The 20960-nt window shown below is 47.0% G+C and overlaps 1 protein-coding gene across 2 annotated transcripts in view; it reads right to left on the reverse strand.

The window, feature by feature from the left end:
• Nucleotides 1–18229: 18229 nt before the first annotated feature.
• LOC142584905 (protein MMS22-like) overlaps nt 18230–20960 on the reverse strand; it is a 170891-nt gene continuing 168160 nt past the window's right edge. For both annotated transcript variants that reach the window (XM_075695241.1, XM_075695242.1), the window contains exon 33: nt 18230–18525. The gene's annotated coding sequence lies outside the window, so the exon portion shown is untranslated. The remainder of the gene's footprint in view (nt 18526–20960) is intronic.

The following is a 20960-nucleotide window of genomic DNA, read 5'->3' on the forward strand; positions in this document are numbered from 1 at the left end:
ACGAGGACCGGCTATTTCCCCGCTTACTGCTGCATTTGCAGTGGCTATGCTGCCCCCAACAGCCAGCGGCCTAGTTCTGTTTGGTGACGCTCCAGACATTTTATGGTTTCACTGGAGTAGGCCCAGGATGTGCATAGTTTCCTACAAAAAAAAAAGAAAACACTCTATGAGGATCTCGCGCGCGCCTGCGATCGTTCACCTCTGCTACCCCGACATTGATCCGTCCGACGGCTGTAAAGCGTGCGGAGCCAGAGCGACGCTGCAGCACATGCTGTGGGCATGCTCCGGTAGCCAGCAGCAGGAGTCCCCGACGAACGAGATAGAAATGGCAGTCTCGAACCGAGGGGCGCGTTGGGAGGCGGCCCTGCTCAGCCACGACCTCGCCGATCAACTGTGGGCCGTCCGGCACGCCGAGGAAGCCGCCCGAGTCCAAGGACTCGAGGCCGTCACCTAGGCCGGGGTGCTTATGGCCCCACCCCGCCCAAATCGCCGGACATTTTCAATAAAGTTTTCACTACTACTACTCTATGAGGATCTATGAGGATGTGTACACGACTACGAGACGGTCATTTGAGGAATCGTACACACGGCTGGCTTAAGGCGGCCATATTGGATAATGCTCTAAAAAAAAAAATGCGCATTTCCACATTTTTTTTTTCAGCAGCGCCATCTGGCGTCCACCTAGGTAAGTTCCATGCGCTACCGCTGCTTATTTTCGAACCACTGCGGAAGGTAGTTTCCCACGATCGTCAGTTTCCCTTCTCTAAAGTTGTTGTTTATACTATGCCTGCACTCCGTAGCGTGCATCAACGTGTATCGGCGCGCAACCTGAACATCATTCATACAAAATAGCGTCAGCCAGTATTTTTCGAAACAAATGAGCGATGCAACCGGTAGAAATGCTTCGTCTGCCGCAGCCGTTAAACGAGCTGCTCGAGCAGAAGCTCAGCGCCGCCGCCGTCAGAATCCTGAGGTGCGCGCCGCCGAAGCAGAAGCTAAGCGCCGTCGCCGAGATGCAGTGCGAGCCGCCGAAGCAGAAGCTTATCGCCGCCGCAGTCAAGAGGACCCTGCATTCCGAGCCGCAGAAGCTCAACGCCGCCGACGTCAGAATCCAGAGGTGCGCGCTGCCGAAGCAGAAGCTAAGCGCCGTCGCCGAGATGACCCGGAAGTGCGCGCCGTTCTGCTTCGGCGGCCGAAGCAGAAGTGTATAAGGCAGGCTTTACCAAATCCTCACTGAGCGCTTATCACTGGCATTGAAATAAAACGTGTCCAATCATTGCATTCTACCAGTGCTAACATACGCAGCAGCGAGGCTAATGAAGAAGCTCGAGGATAAGTTAAGGATCACGCAAAGAGCAATGGAACGAAAAACTTTAGCTGTAACATTAAGAAACAGGAAGAGAGTGGTATGGATTAGAGAATGGCGATAGCTGATATTCTCGTTAACAAAAGAATGGAGCTAGGGAGGCCATGTAATGCGTAGGGCAGATAACTGATGGACCATTAGAGTTACAGATTGGGTGCCAAGGGAAGCGAAGTGCAGTCAAGTACGGCAGAAAATGAGGTGGGTCGATTAAATTTCAAAATATGCAGGCGTAAGTTGGAATCGGCTAGTGCAAGACGGGTAACTGGAGATCACTGGGAGAGGCCTTCGTCCTGCAGTGGACATAAACATAAGCTGATGATATAGTACCCCCAACTAGGTTTACTGCTTTCAAATTTCTCGTCTTAAGATTCGAGCGATGACCAGCTTCAACATCGCACAAGCAAAATATTCCCTAGATTAAGAAAAACCCAAGACGTAGGAGTTAAACTACGACCACCCTGCTTATCTGTGTCGTAGACGTAGCCATTGCGTCGAGTTAATTTCGACTAGTTAAGAACACTCTGCTAGCTTTGAACCATGTGAAACAAGGTTACACCATATGCATGGTTGCCCGTGTGCACTTAATTCTGTTTAGATGCCTTGGCAAAATTCACTTTGTGTTGAGCTTATTGATAGTGCTTCAATATGTGCAAGTCGAATGTGGCTACTGTCTGTCAGTCAAGTTGGTGCAGGACAAAGCCGGTGCGCACCATGTAGTACGGCCAGGATGGAGCATTTGAGTGGGAGCGCACACTCAAGCCTTGTCATGCACAAAGCAAACACTGCGCATATGCACTAGACTTGCATATGGCTGCAGTCTGCTATGTAGCATAGATACCGCACCCACGTGGGGTGCCGCAACGAGTCCGCTGACTGAGCGCACTGTGGCTCGCTGAGAACAACCGCATTTGGGATGTTGTAGCTGTCAAAAGCATCTATGTGAATGTCCAAAATCAAATTTGATCTGCACGCCACGGTGACATTCAGTAGGTGGAGTGTCGTGGGCATGCCACACTCCGCTGTAGCCTTTGCAGTGGAAGTCATTGAAGAAGGAGGGGAAGCAACGAATAGGGGACATTTGTTTTCCAATAACTCTGCTTCTACTTAACAAATAAAAGTGCTTTTTGCAGCAAATAATTTCTGAAATAGACTATTTTAACTTCAAATGCATTTCTTGACTTTGATAAAAGTGCTTCAAGGCCCCCGTAAAGCGTACTTCCTGTCCTGTCATTGCTCCTTTGCCGCTTTCTCGGGCACTGTGACTACTGTGAGTATACTAAATTAAATTATGCAGTTTTATGTGCCAAAACCACTTTCTGATTATGAGGCACGCCGTAGTGGAGGACTCCAGAAATTTCGACCACCTGGGGTTCTTTAATGTGCACCTAAATCTAAGTACACGAGTGTTTTTGCATTTTGCCCCCATCGAAATGCGGCCGCCGTGGCCGGGATTCGATCCCGCAACCTTGTGCTCAGTAGCCCAGCACCATCGCCACCGAGCAACCACGGCGGGTACTGTGAGTATACTGCAGAACGGAGAAAAAATAAAGGATCAACATGCTCGACATCACTGCAGTACCTGCAACGCCCCAACTGTGAGGAAACAATGTGTTAAGGAGAAAGGGCGAAGGTAAACTCTATGGTCCTTGTAGTTCTGTTACGTCCTTTTCTAAAGCTACTGTGGGAGTGTATCCATCAAAAGCCATCGTACTCTGTTTTGGAGAAAGAGGTTTCAGGGCCATTAAAGGGCCCCCAAACCACGATGAGCTCGAAAATTTGTTACATAGAGGCAGCCGTGTACTTGTTTCTAATGAACATAAAGTCAAAAAAATTCTTATACAATGATGCCATAATAGCAAGGTTACACACATTTCATGAATGACTACGTGCCCGCCACGGTTTCTTGCTTGTCTTTGCTACCCTCCCCACTGGGGCTCCCGATGCCTCACCGGATATATGCACCTATTCCGTGCAGTGCAGCAAAGAGCTACAGTCTGGCCAACAAACCAGAAAAAAGGCTCCCCTATTGCCTGCGCTTAATCGCCCTCCGTGTGGCACCAACTGAAGGGAAACCTCGTGGAAGGACGAGTGGCACATAATATGCAAGACACCCTTCCTTCTTTCTTGGAACATACAGTGGTAGTTCCCGTCATGTTGGTACCATTGTTCCTCGTCAGGTGACCAATGGATAGCTTTTGCCCTGTTAGCATTGCGACATGCAGCGAAAGGAGCGGAAAATCCCAGAGAGGAGCATGGCATTCTATTAATTTGTGGCTCATCCGTGCCCTGTTTGCGAAAGATGATCATCGTGGTATGCTGCTTGAGGTGTGCATGTTCACTTGAAATGTCTACAAAAAAAGTCGGTGTTGGTTTAGGGGCCCTTCACTGAGCTAGTGAATGAGTGTTGTCAAGAGCCTAACGGAACTTCTCACTTCTTTGCAGGTGACACTGTGCAAGTCCAGTGTTGATCAAGTGCATACATTGGGCCATCAGAAAGAGACTGGACATGTGATGGTGGAAACGAGCACCCAAACTGCCATGGCATTCCAACGGACCATCCCTGTGCAGACTAGACCAACGGTGAGTAAATCATTATATATAGCTGCTATGTCTGCAAAAATTCCATGTGCCTCATTATTATTTTTACTCTACAGGTTTTGTATAAATTGACCATGGAAGGTAGCACAATTCTAATCCTTGAACTGGACTGCTCAAAGAGGTGCACATTATTTGCCCAATAACCCAAAATGCTAGCTGAATAATTAAAGAACTGGTGTCATCTTAATAATTCGTTTTGAAATGGGTATGCCTTGCATACAACTTGTAAATGGCAATACGCACCACAAAGTAGTCACTTAAAAACATATTTGGTGGGATCTTAGTTAAGTCAATTACACCTTCCGATTTCTCATGCAAATAGTTCCTGTCGGTTCGAGTAATCCATGTGAAGCAGTACAGCTGTGCTGTCTGCCACGGTGAATGTTTACAAATTCTCGGTTGTCTAAAAAATATATATCCTGATATAATTCAAGGAATTCTCTTTATTTTTTCAGTCTCAAAACGAAAAAGTTCTGTTGCATTTCTAATACTCCTATCACACTGGACAGTGTAATGTCATTAGAATCGAATGGCATTAGCATCAATTGACATTTGTGGACTGCTACAAAGGAGAGAGAGGAACAACTTTATTTGACCTAGGGGTTTGGGCACGTAGGTCCCAGGGTCCCCACATGACTCCACTGCACTGCATATTTGTGAGTTCTTGGAGTTCCACGACATGAGCGGCCCGGTCAGTGGCGATCTTCTGCCTGGCTGGGTCCGTCGAGTGTGGCAGGGAATATTTAATACCATTAGAATCGAATGATTTTTGCTATCTAATGAATTCGAGGAACTCATTTGACTTCGCACTTGAAGCGAATGTCTTCTCACTACCCTAGATACATAGCAAAACAAGACATCGAGCATTTGTAATTTGAGAATTTAGATTGAAAGCGTTATGATTCTTTTGTTTTTTTGAGGTATTCATTAATCTAGCGAGAAAGAAGCTATATTGCAAGCTGTTGCGAAATGTTTTTACTCTCCAACTGACTAACGTCTATACCGGTCTGGGCACCACCGCTTTGCTAGTTGGCCATATTGCAAACACTTGGATATGTGCACGCACACATAGTGTTCAAAAAAGAAAATTCCTTTCTTCCGGTTTTTGTTCCGGTTCAGTTCTCGGTGATCATTGGAGAGAAAAATGAACGGTTCAAAATATTTCATTCTTTGTATCATAACTGAATAATATTTAAAAGAAAACAGCACAAGCTTATTTTGTACAGTGCTCCTGAGCTTCATGAAAGAAAGTTACGCAGATCCAATGCAAGTTGGAATCGCAGTTGGAAGTCAAGAATCAATAGTACGAATGTGTTAAGTTTAGAAGGTGTAATAAGCTGTTAAAATCATTAAGAATTATGTACGCTTTAGAGGCACCTACGGCCCGCCATCATAGTTACAGGCTTTATGTCGTGGTAAATTGCTTTAGTAGACGCAACAGACGTGCGCTCATTGGTAATACTTTGTCAAAATTTAATACTCACCATTGCGCTTGAGAGAAGTGGAAGGGGATTAATGAGCCACTGTTTATGTGCAGTGGTAAAAAAAGACCAGTTTTGTGTGTGACATCAGTTGGTTGAGCTATCACATTGACAGCCCAGGTTGCATTATCAATACTATTTTACCAACTTTATGGGGAGCAAATGTTGTTCGTAAAAGTTGGAATCTTGGTTAATTTGTTTCTATAAAAAAAAAGTAATAGAAAGAAAACATGTACACAATGACAATTTATCACTGCATTTAAGCACTTCTGGTACATGGCAAGTGCAGTCTGCTTGTGTTACAACGTGCTCCATTATGGTGCAAGCTGTACAATCAGTGTTGGTCTCAAGCTTTCTTTGTTTGCAAGCACCGTGGTTCGCCCTTTCCAAGTTGTGGGCTGCAAGTCTAGCGATTAGTGACATGTCAAGCTGCGATATCGTGGCCCTCTGAAAGGCAACATGCAAGTGGAGTGGCTGCAGCACATCAAGCTGTCAGTATTCGACAGGCACCAGCATTTATGCATTTGGATCTGTCACTTCGCACCGGAGGATTACTGCCACAAGAGAGCTTTAGCGTGTCTGGCATTCCAATAAATGCAGGTGGACTGGGCATTTTGCCAGATGGGCAGAGGCACGAATGTGAGCATTCTGCAGGGTGCAGCCACCTGGTGGCACGGAGCACAACTAGGCAAACAGAGAGCTAAAATGGCAGTAAATGCTGGTGTAAATGTTTGGCAGGAGTGTAATTGGGAACTCATTGTCATTTTAAATGTTTAAGATGTTTTATTCATTTACAGCAATGTTAGCCCGTTGGTTAGCCCTGTGTTTGGCTGGTTAAGCTCTGTGCCACCAGGTGGCCACACTGTGCAGGACACCCTAAAGCCCAAAGTAGCGCCATTCACTTCCCTCCTCCTCCGCTCGGCGCGGCCTCGACGGTGGCGCCGCCGGTGGTGGGCCTGCCGTAGCAGACGACGGCTAACACGCTACGGGAGGAAATCCGCAGAAAAGTTCGTTCGAGCCCTGCGGAGCAGTTTTTTCAATCGAGATCTTTCTTCGTCAGTCGGTAACTGGCCTTTAGAATTTCGTGTTGGAATTGCGGAAGAAATAGAGAAAAGGACCATTATTCAAGGCGTATTTAAGGCTTAAAGCGCGCGACGTTGAGAGTTCGTGTTGCTGAAACACGACGCATGCACGCGGTGTACTCAAACACGCGCGTAATTACCAAAGTTTCAGGTGTTGACTGCGTGAAAGTATGTGTACATGGTTTCGTAGGTTCATTTACGTACCTGCAGGATACTTTTGTTCGGCCGGCGCGTGAGAGATTGCTGACCGCACACAGGCGGAATGGCTGTGTGCGGTCAGCAATGCCTGGCAACAGGGCCGTTTCTTCCATTGCGGGGTGCTTTGGTAATCGTGACGATATATTGTTTTTTTTTACAAGTACTACTCCAGGAGGGCACATGTAATGGCTAACGGAGGCCTCTGAAGAGCACGCGACATTACAATAATGCATGCGTCGCAGGGAGTGTTCGCATACAAAATTGACTGTCCGCAGTCTTATACCCACTTGCATGCACAGGCTTCGGCGGGCCCCATCCAGCCCTGGTTCTAGATTTGGTGTTCCCGTTGCCGCTTTTGTGCCCTGGAGGCGCCGTCAATAATACGAAATAATGACAAGGTATTACAACTAGTAAATAAAATTTATTGAAGAAATACAATCGCGCCGAGGCGCCAACTTCTAAAGCAGCGCTAGCGCGCACGCGCGAGTATTATGAAACGCCAACAAGGAATTTATCGGTCCACGTACGACTCTACGATCAAAGTGCACGTTAAGCATCCCCAGGCGAGCTAGATAATGTTATGCGGAGCCATCCACTACGACCTGCATCCTAGGTTTAGTCGCTTCGGAACGTTAAAAACGTTAATCACCACAAACCAAATCAATACATGCGGGCGTACATTCGAAGCTGAAAGACTGCATCGTAAGTCATATCGAGCCTTGCAAGAGCATCGAGAATGTGTTAACTTCTGGTGGAGCTCAAAACACACCCTGAATAAAGTCGCTTTTATGTCACAGGCCAGCTGCAGATGCGTGCATTTCACCGCAAGACGAAACTACATGAAACAAAGAGAGCACATTCGAAAAAAAAAAGTCAAACAACGCGCTTAAAACCACGCAGAGCATGAGCACACACTTTTTCGAAGCGTAAGGCGTGAACTAGGCTCGAAATAAGAGGTTGTGACAAGCCGTGCGTTCTTTGCCACTTCCTCGAAGTCAGCCCGCCCGATCCTGCGAATCCACACTTCTTTTTGCGTTGTGCCCGCCGGATGGCAAAGCAAAAAGCTTTTTGCCCTCGCTGTGTCTGTTGCGGCAACCAAAGGCGCAGCAGCATGGCATCGCAATTAAGTTCTCGGCCCTGCACATTCTATTACGCTAACGCACTCCGTCAGTCCGCCTGCTGTACTTTCGTCGCGCAGGCCCAACAATGGAGGTCGGCGCGCGCTGGAAAGAAAAAAAATATACAAAAGCGCGGCGCCTGCTTCCACGTGACACAGATTGGCCAATGGGGGAGTGGAGGAGGCTGGGGCGACAGGAGGCGTGGAGGAGGACGCGCCAGGGTGAGCGGGGTGTCGGAAAGATCTAAGAATGGCGCTACTTTTGAAAAATTGAGGGGCTTTAGGACACCCTGGTCTCGGGCGCTGGCTCAAAGACACTGTCATGATGCAGAGCCAGTGAAGGTGGCGCTTAGCCGCGATCACTCAGCGAACGAGTCAAGAAAACATTGCTAGAGACGAGGGCAATTTGTAATTGTCCGTAGCTCTCTTAATACGAGATGCTTCACCTAAATTTTGGCAAGAATGCTTTACTGTAGCTGTACCTTAACCGTCTACAAAATTTGTGCGAACTGTTTCAGGGACCTTTTAATAGTTTGGGTGTAGCTTTACCATAGTTCGAACTGCAGTCGTTGCACCAAATGTCACTGCAGTGTAATGACATTAAATGCTCTAGTGTAGTCATATTATTCTTTGATCTGCTCAAGGAGCATCACTGTGTATGTTCTCTTCAAAGACTGCTATTTTATACCAGACCGATCTGTTGTGCTTTCTTAGACATGGTCAGGGATAACATTTCAGGGTTTGTGACTGCAAAAGCTTCGAACCACTTGTGTGCTTGTTTGCTCCTTGTCTGACCTTTGAGTATTTGTTAAGTGTCGCTTTCATTAAGACTAATTTGGAAACGTGAAAATAGATTTGATTTTATGTCAAACAGGACTCAACACAGCTGAATGTCATCAACTTATTCTTGCGTCAGCCTTCTCATTATTTATATGTGAAAATAAATTTTATCATTCATAATAGCAGGGATGTTTCTTTTTAAATGGTGACAGCGTTTAAAGCACCCTTTAATGTAGGAACAGCTGCTTTAAAATGCAACCTCTGCAGTCATGCGACTCACAGCGGTGCCACCATAAAATTGTTTAAAGCACTTGGCCGTCTTGTCTGTCTCTCTTCAGAAATTAAGGAGCCAAGGTACATGCACGGGCCCTGAATGATGAGCTGAAGGAGAAATAATCATCCATTTGATGCTGAAGAGAATACATTGAAGAGGCTCGACCGGAGGGAAGCAAGCCACCTCAAGCCACCACCACCACCATCACCAACACCACCATCAAGCTAGCACCTGTTGTGGTACACTAAGGAACACCTTGCCTAGAGTTGACCACGTGGATCCCAGCTGTTTGCTGGCAATGCCAAACGCTGCCATCATGAAGATAGCACACGAAGAGTGCATGTGAGAAACCTTAAGCAGTACATTATTGCCAAAAGTGTTCAAGGAGTATTGTAATGATATTTGCGACTTGTCACTTTCTTGTTTGTTGAATGGAAGTGCAAACCCTCTGAATCCCAGAAAAATATCCTCGAGTATCATAGCACCGTAAATAATTTATACTACAATGCTTTTTTTGTAGTACCAGGAGGTGCACCCTCCACGACATCACGACGCACTAGGTTGCTCCATTCCCGTGTCCACTGCAGCTACAGCCAAACGTGTGCAGCATTCTGAACCCTGTATAGTGCCCATTGTATCATGTATGTTATGCTGTTCCGATACCTTTAAATTCTGATTTTAGCATGAAAACTACACACATAGCCTGCAGCAGAGCTCTTTATAAACCGTAGTGTGTTTAGTTGTGGATACTTCAGGAAACCAAGCATACTAATTAATCACTGTAATAATTAAGTTTTACCTAAAAAAAAAAAACAAATTTGTTGTTTTTTTACCAGTTTGCTATCCCTGGCTTGAAATAAAGGTTATCAAGTTGTTATAATTTTCCTTGATGTAGAACTGTGTTTGGGCAATACAGGGTTAATTTTTTTATAAGCAAACTACACAAACAGCAAATTTTGAACTACACAAACAGCAAATTTTGCTCCGTGTCATGACTAGGCCTGGGCATCAACCAAAAAAAATTTTTAAGTAATCAGAACGCATTAATAAAATTTTCAGATTAACATGCATGCTGTCGAAAACTCAATCTGGTGCTCCACTTAAATAAATATAGAAGAAAAGCCATGCAATGAATTTATTGTTGCCTTTTCTATTAAGTCATTGACACTGCGCGAGTGGGCAATATCAAGCTCTCAGATGCAGTCATAAGTCTAGCTGCAGAGGCAACTAAGGGTGTAAGAGGCAAAGCAACTAACCGTTTTCTGGTACCCCATCACAGTAGCCCTGTTTTAGCACAGGCAGGTTGTTCAGCACTAAAACTCGAAAGGATGCAAGTAGCACCTTCTGACTACTCCCTTTCACATATCGGGGTGGGGAAAAGAATATTCTTGAAAACTACCAGTTTATTAGTGTCACGCATTTCGGCATTCTATAAATAGACAGGAGATGTCTACATGACAGAACATCAACAACATAAATATGCTTAAGCCAAGAAAACGACACAGAAATGCTAAAATAACTCTCTAAACCCCTACTAAATCCCTAACCTCACAACTCATGTACAGCAAACCAACATCCAAGCCACAATATCTCGGTTCACAATAGGCTAACAAACCAAAACTGTCTGTCACGACATGGCGGTAGCCAGTCCAACATGTTGCAAGACGCAGCCGTTGCAACTCTGATGTAACGCAGGCGTCGGCCTCCGTCGCTGTAGCTTGACGGGGCTGGTTCCCGCGGTGGTGGCGCCCCAGGTGCCAACTACGGGGGGCTCCGGGGCCTGAGCCCCCTCCGAACTTTTCCGGAAGGGGGGGGGGGAGGTACCGAATTCCCCCCCCTCTAAACTGTCATTACCAGAGTTCTGTTACAGACATCATTTGAGGTTTCTTTTGAGTAGTTTCTACTTGGTGTTCAAAATTTTATTGTGGCTAGAAGCTTTCTGCATCATTGTTGGCACCGATGTGCGCAGCTTTTAATTCATACTTTCGCTTTATTTCTGCAAATCCTGACAATAGGAGGACAAGCACATTAGAAGAAGCAGCGGTGGCTACTTCATTCATATTCTTTTCATTTAGTTTTTAACAAATTTTTACGATGAACACCACGCACAAGTACAATATACTTAAATATATACACAGGACGAAGTTATATTTTTTGAAGAGAAGGAGGTAGCCAACTAACAATTATTTCCAATGGTATGGATAGCATATGTTGCTGTATGTTCACCTCGCTACAAATTGCTATGCATGCATTTTCTTTTTACCCTGAAAAAAAAAAATCCTGCAGACTTCAGTGACCCCTTCGTCAGAGTATTTTCTCGATGGCATGTGAAATGCACATCCATGATACGTGGCTCACTATTGCTTCTGTTTCCAGTAGGCAGTGCTAACAACACATGAAAAGAAAAAACTGTTCTAATAATTTAGAACATTTATAAGGAATGGAAACATAGCCTCATTTCCATTACTGAGTGACCTATATATATTGCCACATGGTATGGCACAGCAAGGGAACTGAAGAAGAAGAGAACGAGGTTCGTCTCGGCATCGCACGTCAACGGTTACGTTTCATGAAGTACAAATGCCTGGATCCCCATTCAGCGTGTATACTTCAGCAGGGTATACGCGAAAATTTGGTGGAGCTTGCTGGGTACACCCAACTTGTGAAGGAGACACCACTGGGCAGCAAGAACCTTGCACATTTGGACTTGACTCCAGTTCACCGCACAAGCCGGCGAATACGAGGCCTCGCCCCAGAATTTGGAAACCTCCAGGAAAAAGTGATAACTACGACCACTGCAACTTCTACGGAAAGGGTGACACCGACTTACCTAACGCTGCGGAACCCCCAAGTGCCGACGACTTTTCATGGTGACATACTTGATTGAAGACGTGGAAGACTGGCTGGCGGAGTTCGAGCGCATGGCTGCGCTTAATGAGTGGCACAGCAACACCAAACTCAGGAATGTCTACTTCAGCCTCTAGGATGGTGCTCGCACGTGGTTTGTGAACCGCGAAAGTGCTGTCATCCTGGCCTGAATTCCAGCGCAAGCTACTGGAGACTTACTCCAGCCCCGACCGCCGGGAAAAAAGTTGTGCGAGCCCTTCAGTCACACGTCCAAAAGCCCAATGAGAGCGTCACAATGTACGTGGAGGACATGACGCCTCTCTTTCAGCGTGCCGATCCGACCATGTCGGAAGAGAAGAAGGTGGGTCATCTGATGAGAAGTGTAAAGGAACAGCTCTTTGGCGGTCTTGTTTGGAATACGCCCAAGACTGTCGCAGAGTTCCTCACCGCAATGGAGAAGACACTTCAGCAACGGTTGAACAAGTACAACTGACAAGTAAATTCCGCCTGCACTCCAGATTCGCCGGTAGGCTTCGGGTGCGACGTCGCCTTGCTTTGCGAGCTGATTCGCTCAGTGGTTCGCGACGAGCTGCAGCAGCACCATGTTATGTCGGTGTCGTACGCAATGAAGCACACCAGGCACTGCAGGCATTTCTTTCTAGTGGTGAAGCGCCACCTCTGCCAAGTGAGTCCCGGCGCAAGACTTATGCAGAAACATTACTGTGCCCTGCCCAAGCTTTCGCACCTACCTATGTTGTGTTGCCAGTCGCGTTGCAATTGGTACTAGCCGCTCCGACAACCCCGCTACCGTACTTCGACGACCGCCGAACACCCGCGAGGAAATCAGAGGTTTGGCGAGTACCCGACCGACGACCACTGTGCTACCACTGTGCTACCACTGTGGCAAAGCTGGTCCTGTGTATCGGGAAGTGCCCCTATCGACGACTCGGCCTGCGGGGTTTTTCCATCGATTCGCCTCCACCTAGGTTTGGCCAGAGGCCTCCCGACATCGCAGAATTCATTGAACAGCAGCGCAGGCCGTACACATCGCAGCGGCAGTCACGCTCACTCTCACCGCGGCGATATTTCCCTGCTCGTGATACCACCTCGAGGGCCATGCAAGGGAGATCACCAAGTCCATGCCGAGAAAACTGACGTCAGTGACCTTCCGAGGCGGGGCCGCTGATACTCGACGCGCTGGAGACCTCGTATCGTGCCGACCGCAGAACAACGAAAACACAACAACGCCAGAACCAGTTCCCGCGAACAAGATTTCACTGGACATACCTGTGTTGATCGACGGCAGAAAAATGAGTGCACTTGTAGATACCGCCGCCGATTACTCTATTCTTAGCGGCAAACTGGCAAGTGTTCTAAAAAAAGTTACGTTGCCCTGGAACGGGGTACCAGTCCATACGGCAGGTGGCCATGTCGTCACACCGCTTGTCTTATGCACGGCGAGAGTAGAAATTCGCGGTGTTGCTTTTCTCGCCACTTGTCTGGTTCTACGCGAGTGTTCCCGCAATTTAATTCTTGGGATGGACTTTCTCCGGGAATATGGTGCCATTATTGACCTCCGCGAGCGCTGCATCACTTTCTCGACGCAAAGGGCAACAACACAAACCGACCCCGTTGGACACAGATCTGCACTTTGCGTTTCGGACGACAGCATCACGATACCGCCGTGTGCAAGTGTTATGGTTCCGGTCAAGTCCGACGAGCTACAAGACGGTGAAGCCATTGTAGAAGGCAACATTTCGATGTTGCTGACCCAAGGTATTTGTGTAGCGCGAAGCCTTGTGGAACTTCGTGATAGCCAGACAGCGGTCCTCGTTACCAACTTTACCTTTGAGCATCGGCACATTTTTCGTGGCACTGCCATCGCCTATGCCGAACCATCAACGAACATCGTCCAGTGCTTTGCTTTTGAAGTGGACACAGAGGACGGTTCGCTCAGAGATATCGATGTAGACTCTGAGCTTACGGACGACCAAAAGAGCGCACTGCAGGAACTCTTGAACGAATTCCGCGCGTGCTTCGCTCGGTCTACTAAGGTGGTCCAAATGCCAATCACGAAGCACCGAATAACGACATCCGCCAACGCACGCCCCATCAAACAACAGCCTTATCGTGCCTCGCCGAAAGAACATGAGGCAATTCAAGCCCAAGTCAAGGAGATGCTAGATGATGGTGTCATTCAGCTTTCGCACAGTCTGTGGTCGTCCCCGGTAGTTCTGGTCATGAAAAAAGACGGAACACTTCATTTCTGTGTTGATTATCGACGCCTCAACGATATCACCAAGAAGGACGTGTACCCACTACCACCTATCGATGGCTCTTTAGACAGGCTGCGGCGAGCTAAGTATTTTTCGTCTCTCGATCTAAAGAGCGGTTACTGGCAAATTAAGGTAGATGAACGAAACCACGAGAAAACTGCTTTCGTCACTCCAGATGGCCTTTACGAATTTAGGGTACTTCCTTTCGGCCTCTGTTCTGCACCAGCAACTTTCCAGCGAATGATGGACATCGTTCTCGCTGGTCTGAAGTGGCAAACCTACCTCGTCTACCTCAACAACGTGGTTGTTTTTTTGGTGACATTTGACGACCACCTGAAGCGACTGCAGCAAGTTCTCGAAGCCATCCGATTGGCTAACCTTACCCTTAAGCCTCAGAAGTGTCACTCCGGCTACAAGGAGCTTATATTTCTGGGACATGTGGTCTGTGCGGAAGGCGTTAGCCCCGATCCCAACACCGACCGACAAGAAAGGTGTCTGACGCTTTCTGGGCCTTTGCGCATGCTACCGGCGCTTCATTGAAAATTTTTCGAAGATGGCGGAGCCGCTGACTTGACTCACAAGGGACGATGTATCGTTCGTCTGGGCTTCAGAGCAAGAGAGTGCTTTCACTGAGCTTCGACAGCGTCTGGTGTCAGCACCAGTTCTGGCAAACTTTGACGAGGAGGCGGAACTGGAAGTTCATACAGACGCCAGTAACGTTGGTCTTGGTGCGGTGCTTGTACAACGGCAGGAAGGTATTGAAAGAGTGATTGCCTACGCAAGTCGCACACTATCGCATGCAGAGACCAACCACAACACTACGGAGAAAAAGTGTCTTACCGTCGTATGGGCGCTGGCCAAATTCCAACCTTACCTCTACAGCCGCCCATTCGAAGTAGTAACCGACCATCACTCGTTATGTTGGCTTGCAAATCTGTGGGACCCTTCTGGACTGGCACGGTGGAGTCTACGTTTGCAGGAGTACAACGTGACCATCGTGTACAAGTAGGGCCGCATACATGAAGACGCTGACGCACTCTCGCGTGCCCCTATCGACACTACCGACCAAGACATTGAGGACGACAGCGTTTTTCTTGGGGCTGTAAGCGTTACTGATTTGTCCACACGGCAGCGCGCAGACGACTCATATACGACCTATATTCGAACATATGGAAGGACGAAACCCATCAATACCTCGGCACATCACTCGAGGATTGTCATCTTGTATAAGAAGAACTCCGCTGCCACCAACAAGACATACCTTTTGGTCGTTCCAACAGACCTCCGTGCCGAAGTTTTATTTGCCTGTAATGACGAGCCACCGTCTGGCCATTTGGGTTTTACACGAACGCTTGATAGAACGCACAAATCATACTACTGGCCGAAACTTGCCGAGTGTGTTAAGCGGTACGTCCAAGCCCACCGTGAATGCCAGCGCCGAAAGTCGTTAGCTGCGAAGCCTGCGGGATTTCTGAATCCAATTGATCCACCTGGCAAACCTTTCAACCAGGTCGGCATGGATCTTCTGGGCCCATTTCCACTGTCATCTTTTGGCAATAGGTGGATAATCGTCGCCACAGACTATTTAATGCGGTATGCTGAGACAAAGGTGCTGCCTCGAGGCACAGCTTCCGGGGTTGCCCAGTTTTTCATACAGAGCATCGTCCTATGGCATGGCGCCACACTGCACGTCATCACAGACCGAGGCAAAGCCTTTACAGCACAGCTCATTGAAGACGTTTTTAAACTGAGCACAACCCATCGAAGTACAACTGCCTATCATCCGCAGACAAACGGCTTGAATGAATGACTGAACAAAACGATGACTGACATGCTGTATATATACGTAGACATACAGCACAAGATGTGTGACGAGATACTCCCTTACGTAACATTTGCCTATAACACTGCTACGCAAGAAACAAAACGCTTCACACCATTTTACCTCATTTATGGCCGTGAAGTGCAGACTGTGTTAGAAGCAATGCTGCCATGCGACAACATCGATTACCTCGATCTCGCCCAAGATGATGAACTCTTCGTGCAACGCGCGGAAGAAGCCCGTCAGCTTGCCCGTGTGCACATAAAGAAACAACAGAGCATCGATGCGCAACGTTACAATTTCCGCCATCGACAAGTCGAGTTCCAACCTGGCGATCAAGTTTTGGCCTGTACTCCTGTGCTCCGAAAAGGACTATCCGAGAAGCTTTTGAGTCGCTACTTCGGACCTTACAAAGTGTTGCAGCGAATTAGTGACGTGAATTACGAAGTCCTTCCCGACAGAAGCCAGCCTCCCCGACGTCGACAACTGCAATTTGAGATTGTGCACATTGTGTGGTTGAAACCGTACCATAGCCCCTAAAATTTGACGTTTTCAGTCGTTTAGGTTAGTTTTTGTTGTTGCTCGTTCCTCAGTACCTTGTGACTATATCGCACACCACAGCAATTGTGACTATAGCCTATGTGTTCGTCCTAGGCCATTTCGGCGCTCTCACGTCAAGCCTATGTATCTTTTCATTCTTTTATTATTATCATTTTTTTAAGAGAGGGTAGTGCCACATGGTGTGGCACAGCAAGGGGACTGAAGAAGAAGACAACGAGGTTCGTCTCGGCATCGCGCGTCAACGGTTACGTTTCGTGAAGTACAAATGCCTGGATCCCCATTCAGCGTGTATACTTCAGCAGGGTATACGCGACAATATTTATGATCTCTGCATGCAAGTGGCAAAGCCAGATTCACTCGAAATCGAAATCAATAGCAGCACAAGCACATTAGAAGCACCAGCAGCGGCTACCTCATCTGTACCTTTTCACTTCCACATTAAAAAAAAATTTTTCAACCTTCACAAAAAGGAAGGTTGAAAAGTATGGGGAACACATTCATAGTAAAATATTTAGCGCGCACAATTGACAAGGACACAGTGAAGGGGGACACACGAGCGCTTACTCTGATTACTCATTTCTGCTGCAGATGGGGAACACGTCAAGCAAAAGCATCTAATTGCAAATGCCACAGAAGTGCCTCTGGCTGACATCCAATGTAAACACAGCTTTTTATTTATATGGGTGCTGAGCCAATAATATGCGCAGTGGTAGCACGTGCTCTATTTGTTTCAAGAGAAAGGCCTCGCACTACTGCATCTTTTGTGCTTACTGTCATTATTCTTGGCCCATGTGCAGAGTGCCTGCCACCAGCACACCATTAAAAAATTGGAGGAAGCTCAAGCTTCACCTGCAAGGGCGGAACACGATAGCGTTATCGCACCTCGTTCGCACCGCCCGCTCAAACGATCTACGCGAGCCAAACGTCGCAATCGGCACGGACAGCTGGGCTGCGACGCGCCACGAAGGCGGGCGCAGTCATGGGGCGAATGGCGCGCCACGTGTCGGGGCAGCGCCATTTGTCGCAAGATGGCTCTGCGTGTGCGTGAAGTGCAGAAATGTAGCGGAAACATACTTCGCTACTCGTGTAACTGCGACTTCTGTAATTAACATGCTCATAATTACCGATATACACCACAGTATAACTTTCTACGGCACATTTCTAAGGCAACACCGCATTTACTAGAGGCGCTTTTGTCCCTCTCTGAACTATCGAACTCGTGGCTGAGTGGTAGCGTCTCCATCTCACACTCCGGAGACCCTGGTTCGATTTCCACCCAGCCCATCTTGCAAGTCGTTTTTTATTATTTATGAAGTGCCTTCCCAGATTTATCGCTCATGACCAACGCGCCACCGCCGCCGCCACCGGCTTTTCTGCAACACGAGCTCCTTAACGCTATCATGTTAAAATTTTATATTGGCCGCGAGCTGTTCAAGATGTGCCCGTGGGCTGCATGCAGCCTGCGGGCCGCATGTTGTGCAGACCTGGTCAGGCAAAATCTATCCAACAATCTTCTCTGCAGTAGCCGATGGTCCATTATAGCCAGGTATGTTAAGAGCGGAATTTGTTGTGGAAATAACACAGGCAGACCAAACTAAGTGGGCAGAATGGTCTCTCATATCCGAAAGTATGTTGCATACGGCTTCGTTGTGACTGGCCCCCATGGACAGGTTACCCAGATCCCTTGAACAGTATGCAGAGGGCGCGCAAATGCTATGCATTTATAAAATGCATGAAAGACCTTAAGAGTTGCGGCAGTTTCTATTTAGTATTCATTTGTCTTGCAGAATGTGGGGTGACGGAGTAAGCTTGACACAGCCACGTGAGAAAGGTGAAAGTCTGAGTAACGGTTTACTTATGAACATTTACAGACTTGATGCCATGTACCAGTGAATGCACATACACATGCTGTGCGGCAAGCTTAAATCTGTACAGCGCACTTTTTACATTGTATCACATAGTTCTCCAGGTACCAGCGCTCGGAGCATTCAGGAAGATTATACTTAGTACCACAGTAACAACATCAAAGGAAGGCAAGGCGACAGTTGAAGCAGTTATTAAACTCGAGCTCTCGGAAGCAAGATGTCTTGGAGGTAGATGAGATGACTGTCTACACAGCAGCACTGAAAAATGGAACAGAAAAGCAATTTCAAGTTTTGAAATTATCCTGCATTTCACACGAGCAGCTCAGAACAGCATGCAAACATGTGTACACACATACTACATGCACGCACTGTGTCAAGATTTGAAGAAAGGGAACTATTATGCCTACTAATTTCTTTTTACTTTATCTGCTTTACCATGTGAGCAAAAAACCTGCATAAGGCACACTACTGAAAGACGTTTTGCGTTCTGTATTAGCCCTGTCGCAAACATACAACAATAAGCACATTGAGCTGAGGATGTTAGAATATCAACTAAAGCCATTGGGTGAGTAGCAACTGAAATTCCTTGCATAAAGATGAAACTTTCCTTACTACTACCGTTATGCTTGCATAATGAATGCATTTGCATAATAAACGCACCCCCAACTTTGCTCTCTAAATTTGGATTTTTATTTTCCCCTGCATAATAATAAATCGCACCCTCCACTTTGCTACTGTGCAGTCCCATCATCGAATGGCCGTACTGTACTTTTTTTTTTTTTGGAGACTAGAATTTTACTGTCGCATCAGTACTACAAACAGTAAGTAGTACAAACAGGTGAAGTATAATTGCGCAATTGGAGGTCCCGGAGTAAAAACTGTCGGGGGACCTCCTAAACAAGAAACAAATGGGGGTTAGTACAATTGTGGCAACAGTAACAAGCTACATCATACGAAGATCGTGCTTGTCAAAAAAAAAAAAAGAACAACTGGATAAAAAGAAGAAAAATAGAGCTTTGAATACAAAAGTGTGGTAGTAGTGTGTGGAACACGCAACGCAGAAGTGTCTTCATCGGGAAGAAAAAAAAATGTTTTAATATGGAATTAGGTGTTGGTAGCATGGGGAACAAGCAACGCTGTAAAGTATTGACAGGGACAGAAAAAAAAAGGAATATATAAAAAAATTAGGAACAGTACAATACAAATATATTTAATAATGTTTACTTCGCACAAAATATACTAGGAGTATATAGGAGCACATGTGTTTAAAGCAAGCGTGCTTAATCTCGATGCCTGTTGTGCTAAATAAAAAAATTCAGGAGTTTTGCATGTCAAAACCACAATCTGGTTAGGACGCCGTAGTAGGGGACTCCAGAAATATGTACCACTTTGGGTTAATAATAATATTTGGGGTTTTACGTGCCAAAACCTCTTTCTGATTATGAGGCACGCCGTAGTGGAGGACTCCGGAAATTTTGACCACCTGGGGTTCTTTAACGTGCACCTAAATCTAAGCACACGGGTGTCTTCGCATTTCGCCCCCATCGAAATGCGGCCGCCGTGGCCGGGATTCGATCCGCGACCTCATGCTCAGCAGCCCAACACCATAGCCACTGAGCAACCACGGCGGGTCCACTTTGGGTTCTTTAATGTGCACCTAAACCTAAGTACAGGGCCGTTTTCACATTTCACCCGCATCGAAATGCTGTGGCCGGAACTTCATACCGCAACGTCGTGCTTAGCAGCCCAACACCATAGCCACTAAGCAACCACAGCGGGTCCTGTCGCTGTGCTGTAAATATTTACACATAGCAAACGAAATTCTACACCTAACTTATGCAGGCTACACGTACACTCGAGGGGTAAACATGCCACAGCATGTTTACCACTGGAGCAGGGGCGGTAGGTTTGATTACCAAAGCTGATAGCAAAGCCGTTCCGAAAGAACACTGGCCTTGCTTAGGGTAAGAATAGGCTTCACATTATCACGGTTGCTTGGGACCTGACGGAAAGAGCGAGCATGAGAACACTCGGCCTGTTATAACTGCCCGTTTGCCGCCAGTGCCGGCGCAAGGACACTTCGCATACTTGAGATAAAAGAACCACAATTACTCTCTGCAACAGCAAATTTACTCCGTTTATGGACTTTACTCTGATGTAGGCAGAGAGAGAGCGTTCAATGCTCGGTTGGGTGCAGCATACAGGAGAGTCCAAGTGAAGAAAGGGCGGCCGGCACCTATCCAGCATAGTGGACATAGTCGGGTGTAGTGTCTAATTTTTGCTTGCTTTTCTGCCCGTTTTTGGCGTCTCTGTGTGCGACGAGGCCTAAGTCAAGTTAGACGCCTGCTGTGGGACAGAGAGTTTATCTGCTCACAAAAGGGAAACACTGGTCAGACACGGATAAACTTTGATCAGCACACGAGCAGGATGGTCGAGGAAAGAGGCAGCGCACACAGCGTGCTTGTTGGAACAACAGGTGCCGAAAAGCAGCGTGATGCTTCCGATAACGGCAGACGGCCGGAAGCGAATGCGAGGACCAGCTGTTGTGGAACCACAATGTGGATGAAGCGGTCAGCGACCTGGACGACAGATCTGGTAGTTCCACCGCGGTGTGAAGTGAAATAAAAACATTGTTACGGTTTGCAAACAGTATGTGTATTTTTACTGCAAAGATATCTAATGTATTTTGCAAA

Source organism: Dermacentor variabilis, chromosome 6 (assembly GCF_050947875.1).
Source record: "Dermacentor variabilis isolate Ectoservices chromosome 6, ASM5094787v1, whole genome shotgun sequence".
Classification (NCBI taxonomy): Eukaryota; Metazoa; Arthropoda; class Arachnida; order Ixodida; family Ixodidae; genus Dermacentor; species Dermacentor variabilis.